Source organism: Procambarus clarkii, chromosome 12 (assembly GCF_040958095.1).
Source record: "Procambarus clarkii isolate CNS0578487 chromosome 12, FALCON_Pclarkii_2.0, whole genome shotgun sequence".
Classification (NCBI taxonomy): Eukaryota; Metazoa; Arthropoda; class Malacostraca; order Decapoda; family Cambaridae; genus Procambarus; species Procambarus clarkii.
In genome coordinates this window covers 42,148,832-42,172,800 of record NC_091161.1, presented here as the reverse complement: position 1 = coordinate 42,172,800, position 23,969 = coordinate 42,148,832, and the positions used below count along the sequence as shown (strand labels likewise).

General features: G+C 42.4%; 1 long non-coding RNA gene and 1 pseudogene across 3 annotated transcripts in view; both read right to left on the bottom strand.

Annotated features, from left to right (window-relative positions):
* LOC138363911 (uncharacterized) overlaps positions 1 to 23,969 on the bottom strand; it is a 564,751-nt gene that overhangs the window by 233,764 nt on the left and 307,018 nt on the right. The window lies entirely within an intron of this gene.
* LOC123749306 (etoposide-induced protein 2.4 homolog) lies at positions 13,464 to 23,392 on the bottom strand (annotated as a pseudogene).

The following is a 23,969-nucleotide window of genomic DNA, read 5'->3' as shown; positions in this document are numbered from 1 at the left end:
GAGGGTATATATATATATATATATATATATATATATATATATATATATATATATATATATATATATATATATATATATATATATATTAGTATATTTTGGTAGCAGTCTTTCCTGTAGACATATATTATTAAATATGACCGAAAAAGTAAGATTAATAATTCTAACACGAATTTTCTCAATCTTTCGTACATTTCTTTTCACTGTTGGAGGTAAATCAAAAAATCAATTCTCCAAAATTCATTTTTATTTCTAGTCTGACGCGACACAAGCGCGTTTCGTAAAACTTATTACATTTTCAAAGACTTTAGTTCACAAATACACAACTGAATAGAACTGATTGATTGATAAAGATTAAGCCACCCAAAAGGTGGCACGGGCATGAATAGCCCGTAAGTGGTGGCCCTTTTGAGCCATTACCAGTATCAAGAGCTGATACTGGAGATCTGTGGAGGTGCGACTGCACCCTGCGTGACGGGAGATGTCTCCCGTGGAATAGAACTTACGCATCTCCGATTTTATATCTACATTTGAGTGAGGTGGAAGGGGTGATGTGGCATTAACACAAGACAGAACAAGAGGTGGCATTAATAGGGTATTAATTTCATCAACACAAGACAGAACAAGAGGTGGCATTAATAGGGTATTAATTTCATCAACACAAGACAGAACACGAAACAATGGGTATTGAATAGAAGTGTTTGTAGAAAGCCTATTGGTCCATATTTCTTGATGCTTCTATATTGGAGCGGAGTCTTGAGGTGGGTAGAATATAGTTGTGCAATAATTGGCTGTTGATTGCTGGTGTCGACTTCTTGATGTGTAGTGCCTCGCAAACGTCAAGCCGCCTGCTATCGCTGTATCTATCGATGATTTCTTTGTTGTTTACTAGGATTTCTCTGGCGATGGTTTGGTTGTGGGAAGAGATTATATGTTCCTTAATGGAGCCCTGTTGCTTATGCATCGTTAAACGCCTAGAAAGAGATGTTGTTATCTTGCCTATATACTGGGTTTTTTGGAGCTTACAGTCCCCAAGAGGGCATTTGAAGGCATAGACGACGTTAGTCTCTTTTAAATCGTTCTGTTTTGTGTCTGGAGAGTTTCTCATGAGTAGGCTGGCCGTTTTTCTGGTTTTATAGTAAATCGTCAGTTGTATCCTCTGATTTTTGTCTGTAGGGATAACGTTTCTATTAACAATATCTTTCAGGACCCTTTCCTCCGTTTTATGAGCTGTGGAAAAGAAGTTCCTGTAAAATAGTCTAATAGGGGGTATAGGTGTTGTGTTAGTTGTCTCTTCAGAGGTTGCATGGCTTTTCACTTTCCTTCTTATGATGTCTTCGACGAAACCTTTGGAGAAGCCGTTATTGACTAGGACCTGCCTTACCCTACAGTCTTTGAAAATGTAATAAGTTTTACGAAACGCGCTCGTGTCGCGTCAGACTAGAAATAAAAATGAATTTTGGAGAATTGATTTTTGATTTACCTCCAACAGTGAAAAGAAATGTACGAAAGATTGAGAAAATTCGTGTTAGAATTATTAATCTTACTTTTTCGGTCATATTTAATATATATATATATATGTATGTATATATATATATATATATATATATATATATATATATATATATATATATACAAGAAGGTACATTGGGTTTGTGAGAATACATTGCATAGTACAGTATTTACACTCTTGTAAAGCCACTAATACGCGTAGCGTTTCGGCAGGTCCTTAATTTAACAGATAATTTTAAGTAGGTAATTTCTATCAGAATTGATAAATGATAAAGATACATTGCAAGAGAAAAATGAGATGAGAGAGCTTAGTAAGTATATTAAAGCACATTGTTATATTAAAGCTCTGATTGATTACAATGACAGCTTGATTAGTAATTTAAACAAGATTAATAGACACCATACAGCAGATTGACAGCACATATAAGACAGCAATGATCACAATGGTAAAGATGTTCAGGTTGGGTACATAAAGATTGGGAGACTGGGTAGCAATAGATACAGATAAACAAGATTAATAAACACCATACAGCAGATTGGCAGCACATATAAGAAGACAGCAATGATCACAATGGTAAAGATGTTCAAATTGGGAACATAAAGGTTGGGAGATTGGGTAGCAATAGATACAGTGCAGTTTTAAGGCAAAAGGTGAAAAACTATGAAGATGAAATTAGGTACTTTTTAGTATTGATTTTGAATGATGTAAAAGTTGGACAGCTTTTCAATTCAATAGGGAGTGAGTTCCATAAACTGGGTCCCTTTATTTGCATAGTGTTTACACAGATTAAGTTTAACTCTGGGGATATCAGAGATATTTATTTCTGGTGCGGTGATAATGGGTCCTATTACATCTGTCCAGGAAGAGTTTCAGAGCAGGATTTGCATTTAAGAACAGGGTTTTGTAAATGTAGTTGACACAAGAGAATTTATGGAGTGAGATTATGTTTAGCATGTTTAGGGAGTTAAACAAGGGGGCTGAGTGTTGTCTGAAAGCAGAATTTGATATTATTCTGATAGCAGATTTTTGCTGGGTGATGATTGACTTGAGGTGGTTTGCAATGGTTGAACCCCATGCACAGATACCATAGTTGAGATAGGGATAGATTAGTGCATAATATAGAGAGATGAGAACAGAGTTAGGTACATAATATCTGATTTTGGAGAGTATACCAACTGTTTTAGAGACTTAGTTATGTGTTGTATATTGGTACTGAAGTTGAGTCTCTTGTCTAGGAATAGGCCAAGAAACTGTCCATCATTTTTATTGCTAATGTTTACATTGTCTATCTGAAGCAGAATTGCATTTGTAGATTTGCTTCCAAATAGGATGTAGTAGGTCTTTTCTATGTTAAGTATTAGTTTGTTGGTTGACATCCATAAGTGAGCTTTTTTTAGTTCATTATTAACATCATTATTTAATATATGTGGGTTGGGGTTGGAGTAGATGAGGGTAGTATCATCAGCAAACAAAATAGGTTTCAGAATGTTAGAGACATTAGGCAGATCATTGATGTATATAAGAAATAGAAGAGGTCCCAAGATGCTGCCCTGTGGCACTCCAACGGTTATTGGTAGAATGGGAGAGGTTATATTATTGATGGCTACACATTGGTGTCTATCACTAAGATAGGATTGGATATAGTCCAGTGCATGGCCTCGAATTCCATAATGTTGGAGTTTACAAGAGGTAATTGTGATTAACAGTATCAAAGGCCTTTCTCAGGTCAATGAAGAGTCCAATCGGAAACTCATTTTTGTCAAGGGCTGAGTAAATTATATCAAGGAGACTAATAATTGCATCGTTGGTACTCTTTTGAGAGCGGAAGCCAAACTGACAGGGGCTAAGAATGTCGAATTTTCCGAGATAGGAGTAGAGCTGTTTGTAGATAATTTTTTCAAATATTTTTGATAGAATTGGGTAGGTTCGATATTGGTCTATAGTTGTTTATGTCTGCCGGATTACCTTCTTTATGAACTGGCGTTACTCTTGCTTTTTCAACCCCCTCCCCGCTCAGCTCGTTGTCGCCGTGTGGGGGCTTAGTGGGCGGCTGCCGGAGTGTGATGCTCCTTGGGACAGTCCTGTCCTTTTCTAGCCTTGTGCTCCTGCTGCCGTCCTCTCCAATTTTGCTGGGCATCTTTTCCTTTTCCTTCTGTTTCGTTTTTCTCCCCCCTCTTCTCCTATCTGCTTGCCGTTTCCTGCCGACCTTTTGCTCGTTCTGGTTCTTCCATGGACTTCTTCTATTTTGACGCCCGGGTGCTTGAGGAGGCATACTCATGCACCCGTAGAACTGCAGTACCCGACGTCGAGAGCGAGGGGAACCTTTTATTGTCAATCCCCACTTTGTCACTGAACCCGATCTCGACGGACTGTCGGTTTCTTAAGGTGGCGTTTGTGGGGCGTATACTCACGACGCACCCCTAGGAGGCCCCGACAAGATCGGCGATAGCTTCTTGTTGGGTGTCCTGCCTCTAATTGTGGCTCCATGGTGGGTGTGGGGGCACATTCGTGAGTGAATTCTTCATTTCGTCAAGATGATAACCCCTGTTTCGGCTACTTCTGGCTTACCTTCTCAGGCTCGTGGGGTGGGCGACCAAGCCCCCGAGTCGGTCCGTATTGGAAGACCGGGCTCTGTAGCCTCCGCTGCATTGGGCCCCGACCTTGCTCCTCCTTTGGCCTCTCTGACTCCTTCCCCTGGCTCCCCTCCCTCCTCTGTGGTTGGGTCGAGCCCCAAGCCCCCAGTGGTGACTACCTCGTCCCCTGGCACGGCTCCTTCTCTAGTTGTAACTACTGCGACTTTTAACCCCTCTCTCTCTGGGGGTTCTCACCGCCGTCCTCGTCACGGCCGCCCTGGCTCGATTCCTTCCAGTTCTGCTACCTATCAAGCCTTGTTTGGTCCCGCTTCGTGGGCCAAATATTTTGATCTCCTCCCTCTTGATTCTGCGCCTCCTGACGATTTCTCCCTTCATCGACATCTCATTGATTCCGTGGATGCCTCCATTACTTTCAACCCCACTCGTCTCGGTACACGTGTCGTTGCTGCTCCTTCTCAGGATGCTGCTTCCCGCTTGGCTGCCTTATCCTGCCTTGGCGAGACCCCCGTTCGGGTCTCGAAGAACGCTCAGTTGAATGCCAGTGTTGGTACTATTTTGCTCCCGCCCCATGTTGCAACCGGTGTTCGGGACCTGCGCGACTGCCACGACGATATTCGCCATATCCTCGCTGCCCAGGGCCATTCTATTCTCCAGGTGGACACGTTTACTCGTCCCCCCTCGTGGTAGTCGCCGTCAACCCCTCCGGGTTGTGAAGATTACCTTTGATGGTAGGACCCTTCCACCCTCTGTCATTCTTGCTGGTGCCAGGTGCTCTTCCCAGGAGTACATTCCTTCTCCTCGGCTCTGCAAGTGCTGGAGGTTTGGGCATGGTGCCCTCCGCTGCTCCGGGACTGTCTCTCTCTGTCCTTTGTGTGGTGGCGAAGGTCACTCTAAGTCGGAGTGCACTTCTCCCCAGGCTCGTTGCCTCAACTGCGGTGAGGCCCATCCTACCTTCTCCCGTGCGTGTGTCCATTACAAGCTTGAGGCAGCCGTCCTCAACCTGAAGCACCGGGAGCGTTTATCTTTTCCTGAGGCGAGGCGCCAGGTTCGCCGGCTCCCGCCTTATGCTAATATCTCTTATGCTCGCGTGTTGCGCTCTTCCTCTCCTCGTCCTTCCCGCCTTCCTCAGACTCACAACCGTTTCCGGGCCTTGGACCCTGATGCGCCCACTGCCCCCTCCTCTGTTCCTTTGGGTTCTCTCCCGAAGGATCCTCCTCCTGGTCCTCTGTCTGGGGTTCCCCTTCCTTCTACTCGGTCTGTCGTGTCTTCTGTGTCTTCTTCCTCGTCCCCCTCCGATCCTCCTTCCCATCCTCTTCCTCCATCTATTGGCTCTCCCCACCGCCTGTCAGTGCGGGCGGATGTCCATCGCTCTCCTAACGGCCGTCGTGTGTGCTCTCGTTCGGCTTCTCCTGTTGAGACACTGGAATCCGTTGCCCGGTACGTAGTTGCTGGGACACCGGTCTCTTTAAGTCAGGAGCGTAAGCCTGGCTCCTCGCCTTCCTCTTCCCCGGCGGGTAAGAAGGCTTCGCTTTCTTCCTCAGCTCCTCCTTCTGGCTCTGTTGCTCCTTCCCCTCCCGTTTCAGTGCTTGCGCCCCCTGTTCCTGCTATGGAGGTTTCTTTGGCCCCTGCTTCCCTTTCGGTTGCTGCTCTTGCTGGGGTGCGCTCTCCTCTTTCTACTCCCCCTCCTCCTGCTGCTGTCCTTGACGGCTCCTCTCCGTTGTCTCCTCCTCTTCCTCCTCCTCCAGACCCTGCCCGCCCACCTCTGCTCTGTTCTCCCGTTTCCTTCCCTCCGTCTTTGCTCAGTTTACCCATGCCCCCTAACCCTGACTTTGCTGACCCTGATCCCGACCCTGATATTCTTTAACGTGCTCTGTTGCTCTTTCGCCTTTGTTTCTTCCTTGTTCTCTGTTTTTGTCCTTTCTCTTCTCGTCGTTGTCCATTCTTCAATGGAACGTTCGAGGTTATTACGCCAATTTCCTCGAACTCCAACTTCTGATTTCGCGGTTTTCGCCCCTTTGTGTCTGTCTCCAGGAGCCAATGCTTGGTGCTCGTCCTGGTCGTTTTTGTGGCTATTCCTTTCTCTCCCCCCCCCCCCCCAGCCATTGCTGGGGCTTCTAATTCTTCTGCTCTTTTGATTCGGGCTGATGTTCCCTTTGTTCCTTTACTTTTTCCTTCGCCTCTCCATTGTTCTGCTGCTCGTATCTTTGTGGGGAAATGGTACACAGTTTGTTCCATTTATCTCCCCCCGAGTGTCCCGCTCTCTCTTCCTGATTTGAAACACCTCCTGGACTCCTTGCCGGAGCCTGTGCTCCTGCTGGGTGACTTCAATTGTCGTCATTCTCTTTGGGGTGACGTTCTGACGAATACCCGGGGTCGCCTCCTTGAGCCGTTTCTCCTCTCTTCTTCCCTGTCTCTTCTGAATTCTGGTGAGCCCACTCATTTGGACTCTCGGACTCGCACCCTTTCTTGTCTTGATCTTTCTCTCTGCTCTTCTTCTCTTTACTTAGATTTCACGTGGCAGGTTCTTGATGACCTCCATGGAAGTGATCATTTCCCCATCCTTGTTTCCTTTTTCTCTTTTCGCCCTTCCCTCTCTTTCCCTAGGTGGCAGTTTGCTAAGGCAGACTGGACCCTATTTACCCTCAGTGCTGCTCTCCCTGACCTCTCCCTTCTGCCTCTCTCGCGCTCTCCTCCTTTTTCATGACACTGTCTTCAACGCTGCCCTACGCTCTATTCCTCGCTCTTCCTCTCGGGGTCCACGGAAGTGCGTTCCCTGGTGGAATGCGGACTGTGCTCGGGCTGTCCGCTGTAAGCGTGCAGCCTGGAAGAGGCACCGCCGTAGGCAGACGACCGATTCTTTTCTTTTCTTTCGGAAAGCGAGTGCGGTGGCCCGTAGGGCCATCCGTACAGCTAAACGTGAATGTTGGGCATCTTATGTCTCAACAATTACGTCCGAGACCCCTCTGGCCCAGATCTGGAAGCGTATCCGCAAGATAGCGGGTACGTTCATTCCCGATGTTTCACCGGTCCTTCACGATGTTTCACCGGTCCTTCACCTCCATGATACTCTTGTGGCGGACCCGTTGCAGGTCGCTTCCGAACTGGGTTCCCACTTTTCTTCTGTTAGCTCTGGTCTTCATCTTCCCCAATCTTTCCTTCTTCGTAAACCTGTCCTTGAGTCTCGTCCTTTAGATTTCTGCACTCATCTTCAGCTTCCCTATAATGATCCCTTCTCTCTCTCTGAACTTCGTTCTGCCCTGGCCCTCTGCGGTTCTACAGCGGCTGGCTCCGATGGTATTCATTATGAGATGCTTCGCCATCTCCCTCCGAGCACGTCTCAGTATTTACTGAGTCTGTATAATCGGATCTGGGAGTCGTCGTCAGTCCCTGAGGACTGGCTCGATGCCGTTGTCCTCCCTGTTCGCAAACCGGGGTCTCTGGGTACTTCCCCTAAGGACTTTCGCCCTATTGCTCTCACAAGTTGTGTCTGCAAACTCTTTGAACGTATGGTTAACGTTCGTCTGATGTGGTTCCTGGAACACCATCACCTCCTCTCCCCTTCTCAATTTGGTTTCCGCAAGTGCCGCAGCACGACAGATGTCCTGGTGAACTTGGAGGTCTATATTCGTACTGCTTTTGCTGCGAAGACCTCCGTTGTTGCCGTCCTTTTTGACCTAGAAAAGGCTTACGACACCACTTGGCGTTATCATATCCTATCTCAACTTCATTCTTTTGGCCTTCGTGGTCATCTCCCTCTCTTTCTCCGCAGCTTCCTCTCTCGTCGTTCCTTTCGGGTGCGCCTTGGTACCGCTCTCTCCCCCTCTTTTCAGCAATACGAAGGTGTGCCCCAGGGTAGTGTTCTGAGCACTACTCTTTTTCTTGTTGCCCTCAATGGTCTTCTTTCCTCTCTTCCTTCTGGTGTCTTCTCCGCTCTCTATGTCGATGATCTTACCCTTTGTTGTCAGGGTGATGATTCGCCTCTCCTTCAACGCCGGCTTCAACTTTCGATTGATGCCGTGTCGTCTTGGGCCACAGGTCATGGCTTCAAGTTCTCTACTTCTAAGACTTGTGCCATGACTTTTACGCGGAAACGGGTTGTTCTTCGTCCCTCTTTGTCACTTTATGGTCGTCCCCTTGAATACAAAGATTCCGCGAAGCTTTTGGGGTTATTCCTTGACACTCGTTTGTCTTGGTCTCCCCATATCTCTTACCTCCGTGTTGAGTGCTCTAAGGCCCTTACCCTCCTTCGGGTCTTGTCCCATACTTCTTGGGGGGCAGATAGGCGCACTCTCCTTGCTTTACATTCCTCTCTCGTCCTGTCTAAGCTCGATTATGGTTGCCCTGCTTACTCGTCTGCTTCTCCTTCTACTCTTCGCCGTCTTGATGCTTTGCACCATACTGGGTTGCGCCTCAGTTCTGGTGCCTTTCGTTCGACTCCCATCCTTAGCTTGTATGTTGACACTGGCTTCCTGTCTCTCCAGGACCGCCGTGATCGCTACTGTCTTCGCTATCTTGCGCGGTCCTTGCAACATCCTTCCTCTCGCCTCTGTCGTGCTTTAACTTTTACCCCTCCTGCGGTTCCTGTTCCTCTTCACCACCTCCCTCTTTCTGTCCGGTTATCTCGCCTACAGGATTCTCTCTCCGTTCGTATTTCTGATGTTTCTCCTCGTGTTGTTCCTTCTTTGCCCCCGTGGAGGGTCCCTCTTCCGCGGTTTTGTACTTCCTTGACCCGTATCACTAAAGCTTTTACCCCTCCTACGGTTCTAAAACGCCTTTTCCTCGAGCACTTTTCTTCTCACTCCCGCTCCGTTTCTGTCTTCACCGATGGGTCTAAGTCAGCGGACGGTGTTGGCTACTCTGTTGTTTTTCCTGATCGCACTTATATGTGTCGCTTGCCTCCGGAGACTAGCATCTTTACAGCAGAACTTTATGCTATTCTCTATGCTCTTCGTCTCCTGCTTTCTCGTTGTCAGTCTTCCTTTGTGGTTGTTGTTGACTCTCGTAGTGCCCTCATGGCTCTCGGGTCCTTTAATCCGGTTCATCCAGTAGTTGTCGAGATCCAGCATTGGCTGTTTCTCGTTCACAGTAAATTTAAGTCGGTTGAGTTTTGTTGGGTTCCCAGCCATATTGGTGTGTCTTTAAATGAGCGTGCGGATGCTGCCGCTAAGGACGCTGTCCGCTCTTGTCCCATCTCTCGTAAAGGCATTCCGTATTCCGACTTTTACCCAGTTATCCATTCCTCAGTCCTTACCCGTTGGCAGGCTTCTTGGTTGTCTGTTACTGGTAACAAGCTACGTACTCTTAAATGTTGTGTTTCCTCGTGGCCGTCCTCCTTCCACCGTAACCGGCGGTGGGAAACAGCTCTGGCGAGGTTGCGTATTGGCCATACTCGCTTAACCCATGGTCACTTGATGGAGCGCCGCCCTGCTCCTTATTGTCCTAGTTGCATTGTCCCTCTTACGGTCGTGCATGTCCTTCTTGAATGTCCTGACTTCCAGGACAAGCGTGTGTCTTGCTTTCCGACCGCCCCTCGCGGTCACCTGTCCCTCGATAGAATTCTTGGTGACTCGGATACTTTTGATATCGTTCGCCTTATGCGTTTTTGTTCTCGTATTGGCATCCTTGGTGATATTTAGCGCCCTCTGATTATTTTGCGTATTTGATGGTGCTACATAGCCTTCCCGGTTTGGTGCCTTCTTTTGATAATTACTTACTTACTTGCTTTTTTAAGGATATCAGGGAAGGTATGACACTCAAGGGATTTGTTGAACAGCAGAGCTATAGGTGGCGCAAATGCATGGGAGGCACTCTTGTATACAATGGATGGGATATCACTGATGTTCCCAGCTTTGGTTTTTAGTGAATGTATGATGGACACAACATCTGTCGGGCTGACTGGTGAAAGGAGAAGAGAGTTTGGATAGCTGCCTGAGAGGTATGTGTTTGTGTCTGAGTCTGTGGGATTTTACTTGCAAGGTTAGCACCAATCGATGAAAAGAAGCATTTAAATTCATTCGCCATTTCTAAGTCAGATGACGGTGTAAGGCCATCCTTAGAGAGTGTTATCTGGTTGTGGGAGTGTTGTTTAGTTCCTAGGATATTAGAGATGGTATTCCATGTGCTTTTCATGTTGCCTTTTGCTTCTTTGAATCTAGTCTCATAATATGAAAGTTTTGCTTTTCTTATGATACTGGTAAGCACTGATGAGTACCTTTTAACTACTTCCTTTGAAACTAGGCGATTCCTAAATTTCTTTTCATATTCATGTTTTTTGTTGATTGATTTAAATATGCCACTTGTGAGCCACGGGTTATTTTTTCTTTTATCAGTTACTTGTTTGGTAAGGAGGGGACAGTGAGTGTTGTAGAGGCTTAGAGTTTTGGAGAGAAAGATGTTAGTTGATGAGTTTATATCCTGTGTATTATTAAATTCAGATTCCCCGTTAATATTGTGAAGTGCATTAGAAAGATTGCCTAAAGCTGATTCACTATGTAGCCTGAATGAGAGTTTCTTGGTTTCTGGTGGTGATGTGTCAATGTTTGCTATAAGGAAGGTAGGTAGGATAGTGGTCAGTTGTTCTGTCATAAATTACCCCAGATGAAAGGGGAGCTGTTATAATAGTCCATAGGTGATCCAGGGTAGTGGCAGATGTTTGAGTGACTCGGGTGGGCTTGGTGATTGTGGGGATTAGCATACAGGAGTGCATGCTGTTACGGAAGTAGTCAACTTGAGGGTTGTTTTGAAGACCCAGGTCAGTATTGAAATCACCTCCCAGAATGATGTGATTTTTGTTGAGATTGTTATTTATGATAAGATTCCTTACATTGTCTGTGAATAAAGCTATGTTGGTATTAGGAAATCTATAGATGGCACCGATAGTCAGGGAGGATTTAAGGGGTTTACTGGAGAGCTTGGCAAAGGTATATTCACAATAGTCGTCTCTATCACTAATAACACTATTGCAAATGAAGGTATCTTTGTAATATATTGCTGTGCCACCACCTTTTTTATTAGGCCTGCAGTTATGACTGGCTTTGTAACCAGCTAAATTGTAGAGTTGGGTATAGTCATTACTTAGCCAAGTTTCCGTTAAAATGATGAATGATAATTTAGTACCTAGTGCTGTGAGTAGTGCATTTATATCATCAAAGTGTTTATCAAGTGACCTAACATTTTGGTTGTAAACTGATAAGCAGGTACTATTTAGGAGTTTGTTTTTTGCAAGATTTGCTGTGTAATACTTGCAATAATGATGATCAATGTGCTGATTTGTGTGGATATGGGACAGAAGATTTCGATCAGGATCAATATCAGTAAGCATATAGATAAAATAATGTCACGATACAATAAGATAAGCAATTACAGGAACTGTTAAATACTAAATCTGCTGTAAAATAGAAAGTAATTATAGCAAAACACAACAATACAATAATATAACAATACAAAAAGAGCTTACAAAGTATTAAGTCTACTAAAATTAGAGAATAATTATAGCAAAACACAACAATAGATGCAAGTAAACAAAAGAAATGAAACAATTAGAGGTAGAGTAAAGGTCACTAGACAAAGGTCACAAATTTGGTGGAGAGAACAAAAAATCAGTAGAGACTGTCAAGATGAATATATAAAATATTTGACATGATAATTGTAGAGTAAAATAATCTTAAAGATAATAAATTTTATTTAGCTTAGTTTTTAACCTATAATTAGTATGAACTTAATTCAGAGAACAAAATGAGATCAATATAATAACATGAATTAACCAAATTTAAATGAACTAACAAACAAGGTGGTCAGTAGCCATTTACCACCACTGACGCTGCTACTGAGCCGCGAGTGTCTCTTGCGTCTACCAGAAACTAGTTCACTTATTCTAAAAGAGTCATCTGCACTTGTCCCAGAATCCTCGTCACTTTAAAAAGAACTACTACATAGATCCTTTCTTTGTGAATAGCTTGGATCAAGTCTCCAATATAAAATACTCTCAAAATTAAGTAATACCCTTTCTCACACCAAATTAACTAAGATGGAGTATCGGAGTAGAAGGGGGGTGAGGTGGGGGTGAGGCTGCGTCCCTGGTGACCTTACTGAAGTCAGTGTTGCCGCCTCAAAAGTCGAGCTGCTCTGCTATCTATTAAATTCCTGGCTGGAAACCTACCTGACTATATACTTTTTCACTCAATCCTTCCTTAAACATACAATTAAGGAGTGCACAGAATCCATTCTTTAAAAGGGCATCTTCAAGATGAAACTTTACATAACAATTACCGGTGACAACATTTGTAATCTCTAACCCCCTAGCACTGAGGTGTTATGTCTTGGCCCGGCAAGAAAGTTCCCTCCTGCAGTAACTAACATACAGGCGCGTTTATACAATCACATTTATGAAGAATACATGATTATGAACGGTTTGGCTGTTACAGTGGCCTGTCAGGCTTCGGTTATGCTCTGTATTTCGGCTTTCCTTGAAGAACAGTCCGGTGAGACGGTGGTGTGGGCGTCTCCACATAGGAGACAAGGTTGCAATTCAGCTTGGCAGTTCCTATAGTGAGAAGCAGGCAGAGGAAGAGACTTCAGAGGAAGTCTCGACCACTAACGGACGCAGCCGTTTCAGCGTTTATCTGCACTCGCTGTGGTTGTGATGCCCTTCATGGGTTGGACTTAACACCCACAGTAGACATTGCCCCCAAGCAGACACCCAGGGCACATTTCAATAATCCCACGGGACTGACGGATATCTACTACTTGGTTTCGTGCAAAGATACTACATCTCTGACCTGGCTGTGGCATTTCTGGACATAGTGAGTGCATTGGTAACACCTGAAGCATTGACATAGGCGGCAGTATTGTTCCCTGGAGATATGATGGGGTGTGCAGACCACGCCAAAACATTTGAGGCCGTTGTCAGCCGCGAGAGTGGCCTCTACTGGAGACTTGAGGGTGGCTCTCAGGTTTCCATTCTGCTGGATGAGATTTCCTGAAACGGTAGTCAGTGACCGGTTCTGAAAGGTGATTATGTGGATGATAGTTTATATCATTCTTTCCGCGATAAGAGCGCTCACTCGGTACACGAATGTGCTTCTTACCGAATCATAGTGGTGGGGTGGCACGAGGATCGGGTTTTCTGGCTCTAATGCTGCGATTGTTGTGGGATTGAACAGGCCTTGGAGTGTTACAGCACTGCTGGACAGAATCTGGAGTCCCTTTTCCTCCATGATGACGTCGATGGAAGCAACATCAGAATTCGCCGTCAAGAGGGCCAGAATCTCGGCCATGGTGTTGGTTCCTTGGAACCGAACCTTGATTTGGTGGAACATGGTGCTGTATAACTGGCACCAGGAGTGAATAAAGAGCCCAATTCATTCAGCTGACATCCCCTTCATCGGGTCAGTGCCGATGGAAGAAAGCTTTCTATCTGGATAGTGCTCTGATCGCCAATTCACATCACTGACGAAGGCCTTCCATCTTTTCCCGGTATAAAACGTCAGGATGGGAGTGGGGCTGACATTCTAAGAGTGAAATGCTTGGAGAGAAATTAAATATAACTTATCCCCCACCCCACCCCACCCCCCCCCCCCCGCCCCCACCCTGCCACCCTATGTCGTTGCCGCACTTTACTGTGGTCAGGTAAAGATCGACGAATCACGAGCCTGCCTTCATAGCTAAGTACGTAGTTACAATTTGTAACTAGAATATATAAATATGGGTCTAGTTTGTACAGGTAAATGCTAACATAAAAAATATTGGGACATTGGTTAATTTTGGCTGACTTGATCAAATTGCGTTCATCATTACCCCTGCACTTAGCAATATGCTTTGCCTCTCTCCAATTAATATTATGATTATATAAACTGACATGTATCTTATCTTCAGGCTTATCTTGAGATGATTTCGAGGCTTAGCGTCCTCGACCAGGCCTCCTTTTTTGTTATACATCCCCAGGAATCAGCCTGTAGCAGCTGTCTAACTCCCAGGTACCTATATCACTGCTAGGTGAACAGTTGCATCGGGGCGAAAGAAATTCGTGCCATTTGTTTCCGCCTCCACCGGGGGATCGAACCCGGAAACTCACGACTGCGAATCCGAAGCGCTGTCCATCCAGGTGTCTGGCTTCCTTACATCTACTTATGAGTCATTTATGAGCTTACAAATTCGTCACATACTGTCAATGTCTCACTCCATTTTACTATTTTAAGTACAGTCACATTTCTTGTTCTATATTTCTCATAGACTTCACAAGCCACTCATAACACCTTAAAATTACTATACACTCGCATATTTTCCTCAGATACTATTGCTAACTATAGTCCCTTGCACAAGATGGCAAGAGAGGCAGCCAAATAACAACTCTCATAGCTGATGGAACAAGTTCCAGTTGAGTGAGTAAGGGGGTGTAAGAAATCACCCACGTCGATGACCTATTTGATCAAGTTATGTGGATATAAAAAATCCATGGGGATTAATACATGTAGCTCCACCTCTGGGGAAGAGAGATGGGATCTCTAAATCATCATCAATCAACATGTGGTCAAAATAATTCTTAGTATACAACAGAACAACTGCCGGCCAAGCAATATTAATATGAAATATTGTTGCATCTTTGGTGAAGCAACTTTTGCTTTGGTCACAGACAATAAAACAGCTTCAAATGTCTGAAGCAATTCCCATTGAGTAAAACAATCTTCATAACGTTTACTGGGAAGAATGGAAGTAGAGCGATAAGGAGATGGCTGAGGAGTCTTGCTGGGAATCGGTGGACGATATCTTGTGACTAGAATCTGGATGATGCGGATGGACACACAACTACCAAAGAAAACAAATGCATTTGGCAACCATTGGTGTTGAACACTGGATCAGCCTCGTTGGCACTGATGATGAAAACAGGAAGTGACAAAGCAAAGAGATATCCACTAATATACATTGAAGATTGATACATTGTGATAAGTGCCAGGGGAAGGCCAAACCCCATGAAGTACGGCCAGTTCTCCTCGATGAAACTTAATCTCTTCTATAGTTCCCAACCCATGTTGAACCATCTGTACTCAAAGGCATAGAGAGCATTAAGCATACACAGGTGAATACCGTTCAGGATCAAATCTACACCCACCAGAGGCTCCAGCTTCATCAAGCTAGCCTGTATGAGAAAAAGAAACTGGACAAAGATGGAGATAAGAATATCGGTTACAAGTTTACTGATGCTGCTTATTAGGTGGCGACGTCCTAGGTGCTGGGGATACGCATTGTCAGCTGTGTCTTGAAACCATATGGTGTTAATGATCCTGGAGAGCACAAGGAGTGGCAGGAACCACAATGTGTTGAAGATGGCCCAACTTGTCCTCTTACAAATTACGGGTGAATGGCCAGTTGCCCGTATGGCCGAATATGAACGAATATGGACGTAATTTGAAAATGGAAAAAAATGAAAGTATAGTTTGGATCTCTTTTTTCCAAAACAGTAAGTTTAGGGTCTGCTGGTAGGTTAGGTGGGCAGGAAATTCTCCTTAAGTTTTAAGACATCATGAAAAATGTTAATTAAAAGTTTCCTCTCCTAACCTTTCTGAGTAAGCCAGAGGACTCAAACAGAAAACGGGACAGTACATCACTTTTGTGAGCCGACTTCATGTAACATTACGTCCATTTTCGGCCATAGCGCGCATACGAGCGAAAGCGACTTTATTTTTAAGAGGATGGGTTCGTGAGGATGGGCAGCACAAACGATCACACTGGCCCCTGTTCCTCATCCAGGAAGAGCCCCAGCACCTGTTTCAGTCCCGGCAGCAGCATGTGGTGGATGAATGCTACACTGAGGCCGAAAACAGCACCGTTGAGGATGCAACACTGCAATGTAAATGCAATGCATTACAAACATGTTAATGCAATGCATTGGATTGTTAGGCCCATTCTAATCGCACAATGTTGTTAAGTGCGAACTCAAAGATTTACTAGTTTGTCAAAGCTTCACACTCCCAATCGTTACAAGAGATCGAAAACACAAACTCACTCTCACACTCACTCCCCCTGCTGAAGAGAGGGGCGAGTTCCTGATTAAAATGGGCTTAATCATGTTATTTTTAACCACTAGATTGATGTTCAGGTGCTTAAGAACTGGGGAAAGTTTAGCTCGTTGTTTAAAGTAACACAAGCGAATTTCTATTATCCTGTTTAGCTTTGAGGGGGTATGATAGCAGGGTTGGAAATATCCAGCACTTTATTACTAATATTCAGTACCTTAAGAAACTATTCTTGTACTGTGTAATATAATTTTACTAACACTACTAACCAGTAGATTAGTGAAATTAACATCATTTAATTAACTCATAATAACGCCTCATTTCCCCAGAAATTCTAGTCAAGTGTTCCATCAGATCACACGACGAAAGGGAAAATATTTACATTCATGAGAATTATATTAAATTCTCTTTATTTCACATTCTTTAGAGAGTATTATTATTTAATAGCTCTATTGCATGAATATACTTAGTGAATTGAAGCAGATAATACATTTATATTCGTTTATATAGTATTGTTTATTAGCTGGTAATAATTCTTGCAATTACGAATTGCTATTCCAGTGCATTTACATACGACTGAATTTATATTCAGTACTCTCTCATATTGAACAATGTACATTTAATTGTTAAGAAATGAGAATTTGAATATTGTCAAATAAGACAAAGCAATTCTCTGTAATTCTTGATAGTCTTTAGTTCCTATAAACCGGGATATTAATTAAATCATAGATAATATTAAGCGCGCCATAGCAAAACTGCGCATGGCGAGCTACCCGGGAAGGAGGAAGGTCTGGCAAGCGACGCCATTAAGCTTGAGAGATTGTCTGGAAGCTGGTCAAATTACCGGCTCATCAACCCACCATCCATGCCACTATGGACGCTAGGAGGACGTGACTGCTTCATCATATCACAGACATCAGTATCGGCAAATCTCTAAGTCCAATTCCCCTGTTTCTTGTGATCACATTTAACATAATAGGTAGGACGATTTGTCGTTATGCTGCACGCTCATTAAAAATAACCAGTAAGTGTGTTTACAGGGCTTTACCACATCTAATTTAGAAATACGTGGTATTATAACACTCTAGATGATTTCTACATACTACTCGCCTCTTAGCTTGGAATTGCTGATCATAAGGAAGATTTGATGCCGCCTCGATCACGTGTTCCCAGGATAGCCTGATGAAAAAAGTTTCTCGTGACGAATATATCCCAATGCATGGTAGTTTTCCTTCATACAGCTAAGCTGTTATTTCGTTCATGTAGTTTATAGAATATTGTATTTTATTAATCCAAAGATTAATTAAAATCTTCAAAATTTCATATTCAATATATCATGTGTATTAATCTTCATTTCTCTGTACTTGAAATGTGTTATTTTCTCTGTACTAATCAAACCCCTCCAAGTGTGTGGAGGGATTTGGCTTCGTAATTTATTATAACTACAGTTCATTCATTATACAGTAATAGATTTCCGTCATACTTAAATTAGAAATCCATAGGCACTGGTTCTCCAATTATTTCCTTTTCTTAAGGATGGTCCTTCGAATGACTTATGAGATTTATCATCAATATCTTGGAGCCAGATTCCCCTACAAGCAGAACGTATAAACATAGCTGGCTCTGAAGAGAGAAAAAACATGTTCAGGGGTATTGTAATCACATCCCAAATTTTAAATATATTTTAGCTATTTTTTTTTTTAAATGATGCAGGAAACGCTCGAAAGTATTGCTCACTTAACTTTAAGATGATTAAAGTAAAAAATTAACCCACAGAGTTTCATATAAACATTATATTTGAAATACCTGCAATCTCTGACTGTCCCTTGGAGACATCCTGTCTGCCTTAAGGTCAGGTGACCTTGTGGCTGTGGCAGCTTACCACCACCACCTACCTGTGATCGCCATTGCATCCTTTTATATTTGTTTGTTTGTTTAATAATTTCCTCTGGTAACCACTAAACTTGTCAGGACGTCATCTGCACATTCTACGTAGATTTGTGCTGCTGTATTCATAATGTTCTTTGGTACTTTCTTATGATCTCGTAATTTAAATTATTTTCATTATCAGTTATTAAACTTACTTTTTAATAGCTAGGTGTTGTCTGTAATCTTTGTTTCATCTGGTGAAACACTGAAGGCTTTCTTTGCTTGCCCTAAAATTCGTACATTTTCTTAAATATTCGTGTCATAATTTGTTTGTATTAAGCCTTCCGTTTTCTGGTTAGGATCTTTAGTGCCATGGTTATTCATTTTGGGTCACTACTATTTTAAATCATCAATCTATAGCATACCACGTTTCTGGGTTTTATTTGTATTTTTTTTTAAATAAAAACATTACATCATAATCCAGTAACCACCTCGGTAAACAAGACAAGGCTCAAGAACTGCCCAACTCCCATGTTCAGGTCTGCCAAATTTAAAATTCCCAAAGAACCCCTAAATATATGAATCAGATGTGAGAAAAATCTGGCGCCTTAAGTTTCTCTCAAATAACTTTTTCGTGTCTTCTTTAAGGTAATTTCCTCGTGATCTCTGTTGCCTAACTCTCTCCCTTTTAAGATGCTACTTATCAGTGTCTCCCTGTTACACAAGTCTATGTTATCTTACTGTGTTGGCACAATATTATTTTGTTTAATGAAGCAGTCATAAATTTAAAACTAATTAATTTCCTGTATAGCAAATAAAAGTTTATTGTACTCAAATTAGTCGGTGTTTATTGTTAGACCTAGAAGCTCTAGATATTAGTTCCCATAAAAGCTGTTCTCTTCTCTTAAAGTTTGATGGCTTGTGTGTAACTTCTATTATTAGGTAGATCATTTTCCATTTAATTATTTCAACAGTTTGCTGAGCAAAATTTTCAGTCCCACTCTTGCACTGCATTTAATTCTTAGACGTATTGCCACTTCTCATGCTCGACCGAAATAGATTAGTGTAAAATAGTTGGTTTCCTCTATTATATTGTTAATTGTTCCGTGTTTTGTTCATACATTGACGTTTGTTAGTGGATTCATTTATTGTTGTCTGTCGTAAACTCAAACCCAGATTCGTTCTGAATACAATATTTACCCTACTGTATATCATTAGCTTCATGAAATATAACTTCATACAATGTATTTTTCTCCACCTAGACCCTTGAGGTGTACCAATAGGTTTGTACTGGAAATTGGCAACCCTTGGCAATAAACGCACTAGACAAACCTGCCCATCATCTGTAACTCGTAACCTCTAAGTTCAACCCAGAATCATCACTACAACACTCCACACCCGGTTAATCTACCATATTCACACAATGCAGACTCGACTGGAGTTAACAAGATCACATCGGGTCCCCACATTAGGCTGGTGTCTGCCACTGTCAAAAGCAGATAAAGAGGAATACTTGATTAAAACCGCGGCTTCCACAAGACTGCCCTCCAACTGGTCATTGCATTCACTACCACACCCAGCATCCCAAGGACGCTATAATTACATTAAACGTATATCTATTTGTTTCCAAGAACTTTGGATCAACCTTTGTGACCTCTTGGCTGTAACATTGGCTTACGTGACCTAAGGCTGTCTTAATCTTTGACCACACCTCGGTGTGACCACAATCTGACTACTCGTGTGTGTTACCACTCGTTTTCCTCTACAATTTGATAAGTGATGTAGTTCTTGACTCACTACCTCGTACTTTATCTTGTGTTGTAATTTGCAACAGTACATCGACCTAATTCACGTTGAAGCGGCTACAACAGCAGCCACAGCTTCCAATGGCCATAACCATATCACTTTTTCTGTGATGCCTACAACAGTCCTACGCACTTGACTCTGCAAAAGCTGCCACACGCCTTCCATGAAAAGTATATCGTGTAACAGCATACATGGTGTTCTTACTAATGCAAGCTTTCCAGTTATTTAGTAATGGAATTGCATTACTCGTACAATATCTTTGTCATTGCAACTATATTTAAATTTATGTTTCTAGCTCGGTGGATATTGTTTACCGAGACGCAGACAGTGGGCTTGATCATATTACATCACACTATTTCTTATTAACTTTACCCCTTGGCCGCAGAGAATATGCCCAACCACTAGCATTTGTAGAGCAGAGGGTTTTGCCTAACCAGCGCATGTGCCAAGATCTCGACACATGCCCAGACTTTTGTTGTGATGCTCAGCTTCTCTTCTTAGTTACCGCACAAGGTCTTTTCCCATTCAACTGGAGTGGTTCTACGTTTTAACCAGTGTTCTTGATTTCTTTGACGTCCTTTGCCACCTTAACTCAATTGATCCACCACTCGCCAGCTATCTCGATGGCGCTTCTCCTTTGGATCCTTGCGAGACACCTTGCCCTACATTATGGTTTCACCTGCTTCATTAGCCTGTCAATATCTGCCCTAATCTCCAGGCAGTGCACACAGGGCCATTGTGTGCCATCATTCCAAGAATAATTACTAACCAGACAATGACACACGACTGCATTTGACAAGAGCGTATTTACATAATCCTGAGCTTTTATTTATATTACAAATTTAGTACTGCACCTGGATGGCGTTCTGGAAGTTCTAATACTCCCCAAGCCCGGCTGGAGGACCAGGCTTGACTCATTGAGCGCTTGGTCCAGCGGGCTATTGCTTAGAGCGGCCTGCAGGCCCACATATCCACCACAGCCCGGTTGGTCCTGCACTTCTTGAAGAAAACTGTCAAGAATTCTCTTGAAGACGTCCACGTTTGTTCCGGCAATATTTCTTATGCTCGCTGGGGGTATGTTGAACAACCGTGAACCTCTGATGTTTATACAATGTTCTCTGATTGTGCCTTTGGGCTTACTCTTCAATGATTCTAATCTGAATTTTCCTTTCATATCGTTCACTCCAGTATGTTGTTATTTTACTGGGATTTGGGAGCTTGCCCTCCAATATTTTCGATATGTATATTATTTGGTACCTCGCTCATCTCCTTTCTAGAGAGAACATTTAGAGCTCTTTGAAACGATCCCAATAAATTTGGTGCTTTATCGTGTCTGTCTATGCCGTTTGTTTTTTGTATTCCCTCTTTCAGTAATCTCTCCTGCTCTTAAGGAGGAAGCGAGTATCGAACAGTACTAATGACGGACAGCAGGAGTGATGTGAATAGTACAACCATTGTAAGGGGATCCCTGGATTTGACGTTTCTCATAATCCTTCCTATCATTTTTCTGGATGATGCTAAATTTGCTTTATGCTCCTTAACGTTAGGGCATCAGTCCTTATTATTCCCATATCATTTACATTATGCTTTCCTACTATGGACAGATTTGATTGTGTTTTGTACCCTATATTTTATTAAATGTCCTCATTTTTACCGTACCAGAGTTCCTGGAATTTATCACTGATAACAACATGCTATTTTCTGCCGCCCAGTCGAAAATCTAATTAATATATGTTTGTAGTTTATCAATGTCTTCAACAGAATTCAGTTTCATGCTGATTTTTGTCATCCGCAGAAGGTGATATGACGCTGTGACTTGTATAAATGTCTATATCTGATTTGAGAATAAGGAAAAAACAGTGGTGCAAAGACTGTACTCTGCGGTAGAGCTTTTAACTGTGCTTGAACTCTCTTTGTTTGGTTGACCGTTGCCCCGTGTTCTATTCCATAGAAATTTTAACACCACCGACCTACTTTATCTGATATTCCCATTGACCTTATTTAGTGTGTTACTACTCTTTGGTCACAAGTATCAGATGCCTTTGTGAAGTCCGCATATACCAAACTGCATTCTGTTTTTCTTTTAATGCCTCGGTGATTTTGTCGTAGTGGTCAAGTAGCTGCAAGAGGCATGATCTTCCCCACTCTAAATCCATGTTGACCTGGGTTGAGGTCATAGGTCTCCATATAACTAGAAACCTGCCTCCTGATCCCCCTCTCAAATACTTTTATTATGTAGGACGTTAGTGCGACTGGTATATAATTCTTAACCATTGCTTTACTTCCTCCCTTGTAAAGAAGAGCAAAATATACGAAATCTATTGATTTAAGCGGAACTCGTATCTCCTTTGTGTGCAAGCTCTTTCTCCACACAATGCTACTGGTACTTGGCATTCCTTTATAAATATTGAGTTCATTGGCATGTTGTTAATTTCCCCTTCAAAATCTGCAGAATTCGTGTTCGTATCAGATATATTTTCAGGAGTTTGGATATCACAAATACCGTGTTATCCTCTGTATGAACCTTCACTTGTAAGAATAGGTCCAATACTGACAGTGGCTTTTGCTTTTTTCACATATGTGAAGGAATATTTTGTTTTCCTTCTCTTGAATGCCATATGTGTTCTGATTGCATTTCTAAAATTTGATATGATTGCTTTAGTCTTTGCTAGATTTTTTTAAACCCATTTGAATTATTTTTTTATTGTTGAGATAGTCGTGTCTCCTTAGCAGTTTTTTTTCCTTTTTTTGTAGTTTCATCTGATTGTTCTCTCTACGTTGGTCCTCATTCTGGCTTTCAACAAAGGAACAAGTTTTAAACTTTATATTCTTTGGAAGTCAGTTGTTCTCTATCTTGTGTGGGATTATTATTACTTAAAACATTCAATGGAATTTTATTTTAAGTTCCCTGTTTATCTTTTCCCAGACTATCCTTATATTAATATTTAATTTATTGAATAACCCCTCATACATGATCTTTGTTTTAGGGCTATTACAGGTATTATGTTTGCTCTTCAATGAGCTTGTGATCTAAGTATGTGGTATGCGACTGTAATGTCCTTGATTGTCTCCATTGTTTGTGAAGTTCAGATCTAGAATATTTTCGTAATTAGTTTACTATCTGCTGGTTGAGTGAAAATTTGTCACAGAATCTAAGTAGTTCTCTAATGTGGTTGGTTATGTCCAGATAGATTTCTTGGAATAATATTCTTGGTCCCTAGTCTCTATCTTAGACTGGGCAAGTTAGTCACCTAGGAAGATATCATTTATTGGGTTTGCCAGATTATCGAGACTATTCTATATCTGATTTGTGAATTCCTCCGTCGTTGCATCTGGTGGTTTAAATATTAGGATTTATAAGCAATTTTTTTCCTTTTTTATTACCAGTAGAGTTAACACCTCATTTCGAGAGTTAAGAAGCTCAAAGCATACTAGATTCTCTCTTTATGCAAACGTACTCCTCCGTGTGACCTATTTACCCTATCACATCTATATAAATTATATTCTGGTATCCAGTTCTCACTGTCAAAGTTCTCACTGTCAAAGTTCTCACTGTCAAAGTTCTCTTTCATGGGTTTCTGTGAAAGGTCCAAATTCTCCATTTGGCTCAGTGAAGAGATTATTTATGAATGGAACTTGGTTATTTGCTTTTGTTTTCACACCTTGTATGTTGGTATAGATGAACGAGGTTACTCTATTTGGGGTAATTTGATGATTTTTTAGGCAGATCCATTATGTGTGGGGATTGTCGGTTTTGTTCTGACCAGTACTGATTGTTGCAGGGTTGTTGCCTGTCGTAGCTGTATGCTACGACAGGCATGTATGCAAGTGTCGGTATGCAAGTGGGTCTTCCAGCCAGTTCCATGCTCAATGTTCAACCTTTTGAAACCTCTTTCGCCTGGGTATAAAATAAATTGGCTTTTCTCCAAAGCCATTTTCGTGTTTGCCACTCTATTTAGCATTCTGTGCCTTCCACGTGAATGTATGGACAACTGAGGGCGTAGCATTTTTTTTTCCGTGAGTGAGGTATCTTACATGTCAGGATAGAGAAATCTACAAGTAATTCTAAGCGACATTTTGCTTTCCTTATTATATTTAAACACGTTTGGGGATGGTTATAACTTTATTCTAATTCTTTTCTGTTTCCAGAATGTCTGCAAATGTCCTTTACATATATGT